The 6,624-nt window shown below is 42.5% G+C and overlaps 1 protein-coding gene across 3 annotated transcripts in view; it reads left to right on the top strand.

The window, feature by feature from the left end:
- Window positions 1–1,360: 1,360 nt before the first annotated feature.
- LOC111862957 overlaps window positions 1,361–6,624 on the top strand; it is a 292,851-nt gene continuing 287,587 nt past the window's right edge. For all 3 annotated transcript variants that reach the window (XM_023848845.2, XM_033750869.1, XM_033750873.1), the window contains exon 1: window positions 1,361–1,539. The gene's annotated coding sequence lies outside the window, so the exon portion shown is untranslated. The remainder of the gene's footprint in view (window positions 1,540–6,624) is intronic.

Here is a 6,624-nt window from a genome sequence, read left to right as displayed (position 1 = left end):
ACACTGGATACTGAGAAGAAAACAAGAAGAACCAGAAGCATCTACATGAAATACGGCGTCTGAGAAGAGCGTAGGACACACCAGACTTGATAAAAAGTAAGTGAAAGAAATAAAATATGATAAACTAGGATTGTAAAATATTTGTGAGATGAACATACAGCATAGCAGTTTCTTCTTGGAAGAGTACACAACTGTGTGAACTTCAGCCACAAGCTAATTGGATAATCTTGAAAGAGAGAGAACGACCAATTTCGAAAGGACGCGTCACAGGTACAGCAGGCCTACACTGCTAAACTGAAGATGATTACGTTAATCTGCCACGTCATTTGTTTTCTTTTCGTTTACGTTTTGTTTAGAGACACAGTTCGTACCTCAGGATCTATAGCACCGGATAATATAATGAATTGGAAAGGATTTGGAAGGAAGCGGCTCTGGTATGCTGGCATTTGCCTGGATGGACTTGTGAAAACCGCCGGAAATCTCAGTCAATATAGCCGTTACCCTGCACAAGCTTCGAATCGAGCAGGTGAAGAATACAAGCAACCTGCTCGTAACAGCATCAACCGGCGTTTCCTGTGACGTGCGAACTGCATTCCTGTGTGCTATTTGCAAAGAAACTCACTCTTTAAAGCGTTAACTTCCTGAGTGAAACAAACGTCTGTTGCTTTCTCAAATAAACTTTATTTCTTCATTTCCATACCACTGATACGTTCAAAGAACGTTATGTTATGTGAAGCCGTGTAGTTTGGTAGTAAGTAAAGTAAAGCTATCCCTAAAACAGGCCGTGAAGGCCCATAGGGTTGTGAGGCGTTGAGGGTCCCACATTATCTAGACAATCGGCTTAAATATGGCGGTAAGGTTCTCAGCCTTACGCGCCGGCCGCGCTTTACTCCCCAACAAAATTATTTATTTAATTCCTGGTACTCATTTCTGTTAGAGGCTTAGTCGACTCCAGAGCCATAGTGCGGCCGGAAGTATTAGATCAATTGAAAAAATTCAATGACCTCATCGGAACTTGAACCCGCGACCTTCCGGCTTGTAGCATAGTGCCTGAAGCAACTACGCTACCGCGTGCCCCCCTAGTTTGGTAGATGTTTACCTAAGTTTCCGGCGAATGTGCTGTGTTCATTTTCAGGGGTTCTTCTACTCTAAAGACGAACGTAGCGTTTTCCTAAGAAACGTCTAGAAAACCGTATTCTTGATACTCACCGCCGTGAGAACCTTAAGTCATAGTTTTATTTTCGCCGCCCCAAGAGCTCACGAATAGCAGCGCTTTTAAGTCAATGCAAACCTACGGACGGCGAAGTGGGAAAACTCTCCGCTCGCTGCCGAGTCGTGTTAGTCTCCTGCCAGACGGCGCGCAGGTTGGTGTGAGTAGAGCGCTATAGCATGTGTGCTCGTTTGTGTGTTTGTTCGGATTCAAGGCGCGTGGTGTAACAGACATTCTCGTTGTTGTGTTCATGCGCAGTGAAACGGGGCTGTAAATTGAGATCTGCTTCTTACTTTCCGGAGGAAACACGAAATTAAAGGCTTCATGTGGTAAGTCAGATTTATTATTGATATTAATATCAGTAGCATCTTTTGTGTATATCTGTATTTTAGAATGGAAGTAGCAGGTTGATACATATTATCTAGAACGACGCAAGGAATGTTTCTGCAGCAAAATGCGCCAATAAAAGGGTTGGACATTTATGCCAGCACTCAGTTTCCTAAAGCTGCAGAATAAAATATATTTTTTTCGTAACCGATTTTTTTCAAAATACATTTACAGAATGAAATCCTCAAAATGTCATTTATTGTAAGAATGAGGACGTCACAGTTAATTTCATTATATAACGTTTAATATTACTTCACCATATTTCAAAGGCCTTCAGTTCAAATCCAGTTAGTGACAGATTTCTTTTATTTTCTTTAATCTCACCAAGCAGTGCCGGATTATTACGTTAAAACAGACCACGGCATCTTACCTGCTTATCCTTTTACATTCAATATTATCGTCATTGAATGAATAATTAGGTGCATTATAACGGCAGTAATTTACAAAGTGCCATTAAATTAGTATGCAAACAAAGTTTTCACAACACGTCGGTTATTATGTATTACAGAACGAGGTTGAAATGAACGCGAAGTAGTGACACAGTGTCTGTGCTTGCTAGAACGATTCATCTCGAAAACCAGTGAACGGATTTCAACAAAATTTGATATTGGGATCTACACTAAAATTTATCGAGCCGATAAATATATCTTCGTATTTGACCAATATAGCCCATAAATTAAATGAAGCTCAAACTTAAATTTATCGATATTTCCCAAAATTGTTCCCCTGAAAATAGCAGTAGCTGCCGTGAAGTGTGTCATTTAACCATTATGAAGGTAAAGTTGTCCTTGTGCTTAACAAATTAAACACTGCGCCATGAAGGTGTATGGAGGAGTGGATGTATAGATCCACATTTTCTTGACCTCGGCATTAACTGGAGGTGAATGGGCAGCTTCACGCCCCGGCCACTTTACCCCCGGTACCCATTGGATAGGAGGTTGGGTGGCCCCAGAGCCGGTCTGGACGACGTGGATAAGAGAAAATTCTTGACTTTCTCGGGACTCGAACTCCGACCCATTGGTCGTCCAGCCCCTAGCCAGTCGCTGTACCGACTACGCTAGCCCGGCTGCCAACCCCTATAAAGGGCAAAGCATATCTGAGAAATTTATAATTTGAATCATACCTCACAGAATATATCCCATATAGCTATTGTAAAGCTAATTCGGCCAGTAATATCCAGCGCGAAAATCCTTGTTATTTGGTCTTCACAGGAAATATAAAAGATGATCATGCCCACACCTTTCACCTCGAGAACTGATTGAAGGATTTTGATGAAATTCGATGTGGGCTTATGCCTTTCAAGGTTGTGATATACAGCCTAGAATTACTACAGTGCGAGCTTGCGAGGTGGGGGCGGCACTAGCGCCACCTATCATCATCATCATCATCTGACAAAGCAACCCTTTTGGAGCCATACACTTCTTAGAAATTTCTGTCACATTTCATCCGGTTTTCATTTCTTTGAATGTCGCAACAATATATTTTTTTACAGAGCAAGGTCGTCAGCCTTACGTCAAAGGCCCAACGTAGAGGACTAGGTCCCTGTATTCATGTCCCCCAGTGACAAGGTGGCCCGGTTATACCCTCAGGCGCAGTGTTCTGTTTTCGTCGCCTCCTACGTACGATTCGCAGGGCTAACTAAGGTGGCGGTTTTATAACCAGCTTCCACACGATAATTGCACCTATAGGACCCTGAAATGATATGGTTACAGCTTTGAAAAATATTCAATTTTTGTTGATATATATTTTGCAGAATATAAGGCAACAACATGGCGGCTACATACGGTTCGTATCTCTATTTCAGTTCGATGGGGATTACTAATGAGCCACTGGGGTTAGGCAGGTGAAAACTGCTATGGAGATAGGTCATAAATATACTTACAACTTTTGCGTTTAAGTATTGTGTATGAGCCTACAGCTGAAAACATGGTGGCTGCGTGAATCATTGGTGTTATGTGCGATAGATGTAGTAGGGAGTAGCATGAACATTATATCGGAAGTTGTAAGCATACTTAATATTTTAATAGATGCAACGATTACATGTGTAGCAACAAGAAGCTTTCAGAATTCAAAGTTGAACGAATGTGGGAACTCCGTATATTCGTGCGCGGTTTATAGACTTCTTGTTATGGCACACAGCCATTTGGAACTAACAAACACGCTCTGGGAAAATGCCGGCTTCCTTAGTATTAGTCCAGGTTCTGTATGTATTTATTGCTACTGCTCATTTGTGTGTATAAGTTCGACTTGAAATATTTTTCGGTATGCTTGAGATATGCTAAAGGAAGTAAATTCCGTGGCTTGAGTCCGCAAGCGAACTATACCGACCGAGCGACCGCCGCTTGTCGGCGAAGTTAGTACCACCTTTAGCGGATAGAGGGTGCCGAGTGGTCAGCTCAATTAATCCCCATGGCAGTTAATTTCGTTTTTCTAGACCGGAGCCTCTATTTCCTTTAAATAGCTCCTCAAAGCAAAATGATAACTAATGTCTAACTCTGATAAATATTGTGTCTAGTGCATTTAGCTCCACTATATTGGATTTATGTTTGCAATAAACAGGCATCAAGGCCAAAAAGCTGTGCAGGTTTGTATAGGAAATTGGATGTATCGAGTCATATCCCGTTATGTTACCGGTTTATAAATAGAACTGAACTCTTAGGCGTATGATCTTCCCGGTAACCGTGGAACAAGGAAACACACCAACACAGTTATTGAGAAAGTCTAGTGCAGTGCTTGGGTCTTCTGTATTGACTTCCTGCCGCTGGTCATTTTTTTCGTTTTCTAATAGAAAATTTATTTCTTTAGAATAGCCGGGTAGCTCAGTCGGCATAGCGAAGGGCTACGGGCTGGGAGTCCGTGGTTGGAATCCCGACAGAGGTAACCGACTTCTCTCTTCCCCACAGCGTCCAGACCGCCTCTAGGGTCCACCAAGCCTCGTATCCAGTGGTTTCCGAGGGCACTTTCTCCGGGGGTAAAGTGACAGTGGCGTGAAGCTGACCAGTCACGTCTGTCAAGTATGAGGTCAAAAATGGTGGAGCTATATCTTCACTCCCCCTATACAACTTGATGGCGTGGCGCGTAGGGACAGATTTGCCTTATATTTTTATGTCTTTAGAATAAAGAAACGAAGCAAGAAACCTTATTTGCACGAAAGAAACAAAAGAAGTGAAAAATATTGCCGTTGTTGCAAAAACGTTCCACTCTGAAGATAACGCGACACTGAAGAAATCAAATGGCGTTCTTATCGTCAGCAGTCATGCAGTTGAGGACTCATAGCCAGAAGACCGAAAGAGAGAGAGAATGCGGGCCGTAGATACAGCAGCGCTTGCAAAGCAACAGCCAGAATGAAATCGATTTCAAGTTTCAGAGGGAATTGTTTGCGGGCGTTATGTAACCACCGATGAGCAACATTCAAGAAAGAAACAGAAATTTGAAAGACAAATGCAGAAAATTCTTGAGCATAACGGAAGTCGCGATAAAACAAAAGGGACAAACACTTACTTACTTCCGGGGCTGAGCCCTTCTTGAGGAGCCGCCAATTCTGCAGCTACTCAAGAATTTCGCAGCATTTTATGGAACCCGAAGGTTCATTACCGTGTTCACAAGAGCCCTCCACTGGCCATGTCCTGAGCTAGATCGAATCAAATCCATACCACCCCATCATATCCCCCGAAGATCCATTTTAATATTGTCCACCCACCTAAGCCTTGGTCTTCAAAGTGGTCTCTTTCATTCTGACTTTCCAACCAATATCCTACGAGTATATGCATTCCTTGTCTCCTCCAAAAGGGACAAATAAAAGACTGAAAATTAAGAGATTTTTAATGGGCGGTAAAATTGGGATAACGCACAAGAGTCCATCTACACGACATCTGTTGGCACGTTTCAGTTCAACAATGTAACAGTCGCCTATGTTCAACAGTTGTTGTGTGGAGGGAAAGCAAAAATGCTGTATTTGTATCAGCCACTTCTAAAGCAAAATCACACCTTTTTATTTACTTGTACTTCTTTTTACGTTAGTATGTTAATCATTTTGCACTGCTCGTCAGACATTTATCAGAACGTACACGTAGCCATCTTCAGATCCACAGAAGTGCTAACAGATGTACCTTCGGAGTGCCGGGGCCACAGCACAGACGTCCCAAGCTTGGAGCGGCAAGTTTTACAGACCTTTTTCTGTTGGTCCTTTGGCGGTTGATGTATGCTGCTCTTTTGTTTATATCCTGAGCAATAATTGTAATTAATGTAAACTTGTCTGGTAACAATGTAATTAAAACTTTAGGAATTATAGCACTAATGACAGTTTTCGTCACAGTGTCTGGATATTTCGTGTTCTAAGTTGCGACTTAAACTAAAAGTTGTCCCTGTACTTAACTAATTAAGCACTACGCCATGAAGGTGTATGGGGTAGTGTAGAATAGATCCATATTTTCTTGATCTCGGCACTAGCTGTAGGTGAGAGGCTAGCTTCACGGCCCGGCCGCTTTGCCCCCGGGGAAAGAGCCCGCCCTACCCATTGGATAGGAGGTTGAGCGGACCCCAGAGTCGGTCTGGACGACGTGGAGAAGAGAAAATTCTTCACCATACCGGGACTCGAACACCGACCCCTAGGTCGCCCTGCCGGTAGCCAGTTGATATACTGACTACGCTATTTATATTAATTTCTTGCTGGTACAAATCTGTAATTCTTATTATAACTAACTAACTTCATGCAGCTGAGCCTTTCTTGATAAGCCGCCAGTTGTGCAGCTACTCATGAATTTTCCAACTAGTGAAATGCGACATTTGGAGCATAGCTCTGTATGGGGCTGAAACATGGACACTTAGGGCAGTAGATCAGAAACATCTGGAAAGTTTCGAAATGTGGTGTTGGAGAAGGATGGAGAAGATCAGTTGGACCGATTATGTGAGAAATGAAGAAGTGTTAATTAGAGTCAGTGAGCAGAGGAATATCCTACACGAAATAAGAAAACGGAAGGCTAATTGGATTGGTCATGTTTTACGCAGAAACTGCCTTCTAAAAGAAG

Source organism: Cryptotermes secundus, unplaced genomic scaffold, assembly GCF_002891405.2.
Source record: "Cryptotermes secundus unplaced genomic scaffold, Csec_1.0 scaffold856, whole genome shotgun sequence".
NCBI classification, from domain to species: Eukaryota; Metazoa; Arthropoda; class Insecta; order Blattodea; family Kalotermitidae; genus Cryptotermes; species Cryptotermes secundus.
Note: the sequence above shows the minus strand (reverse complement) of the source record. Positions and strands in the feature narration are given on the sequence as shown.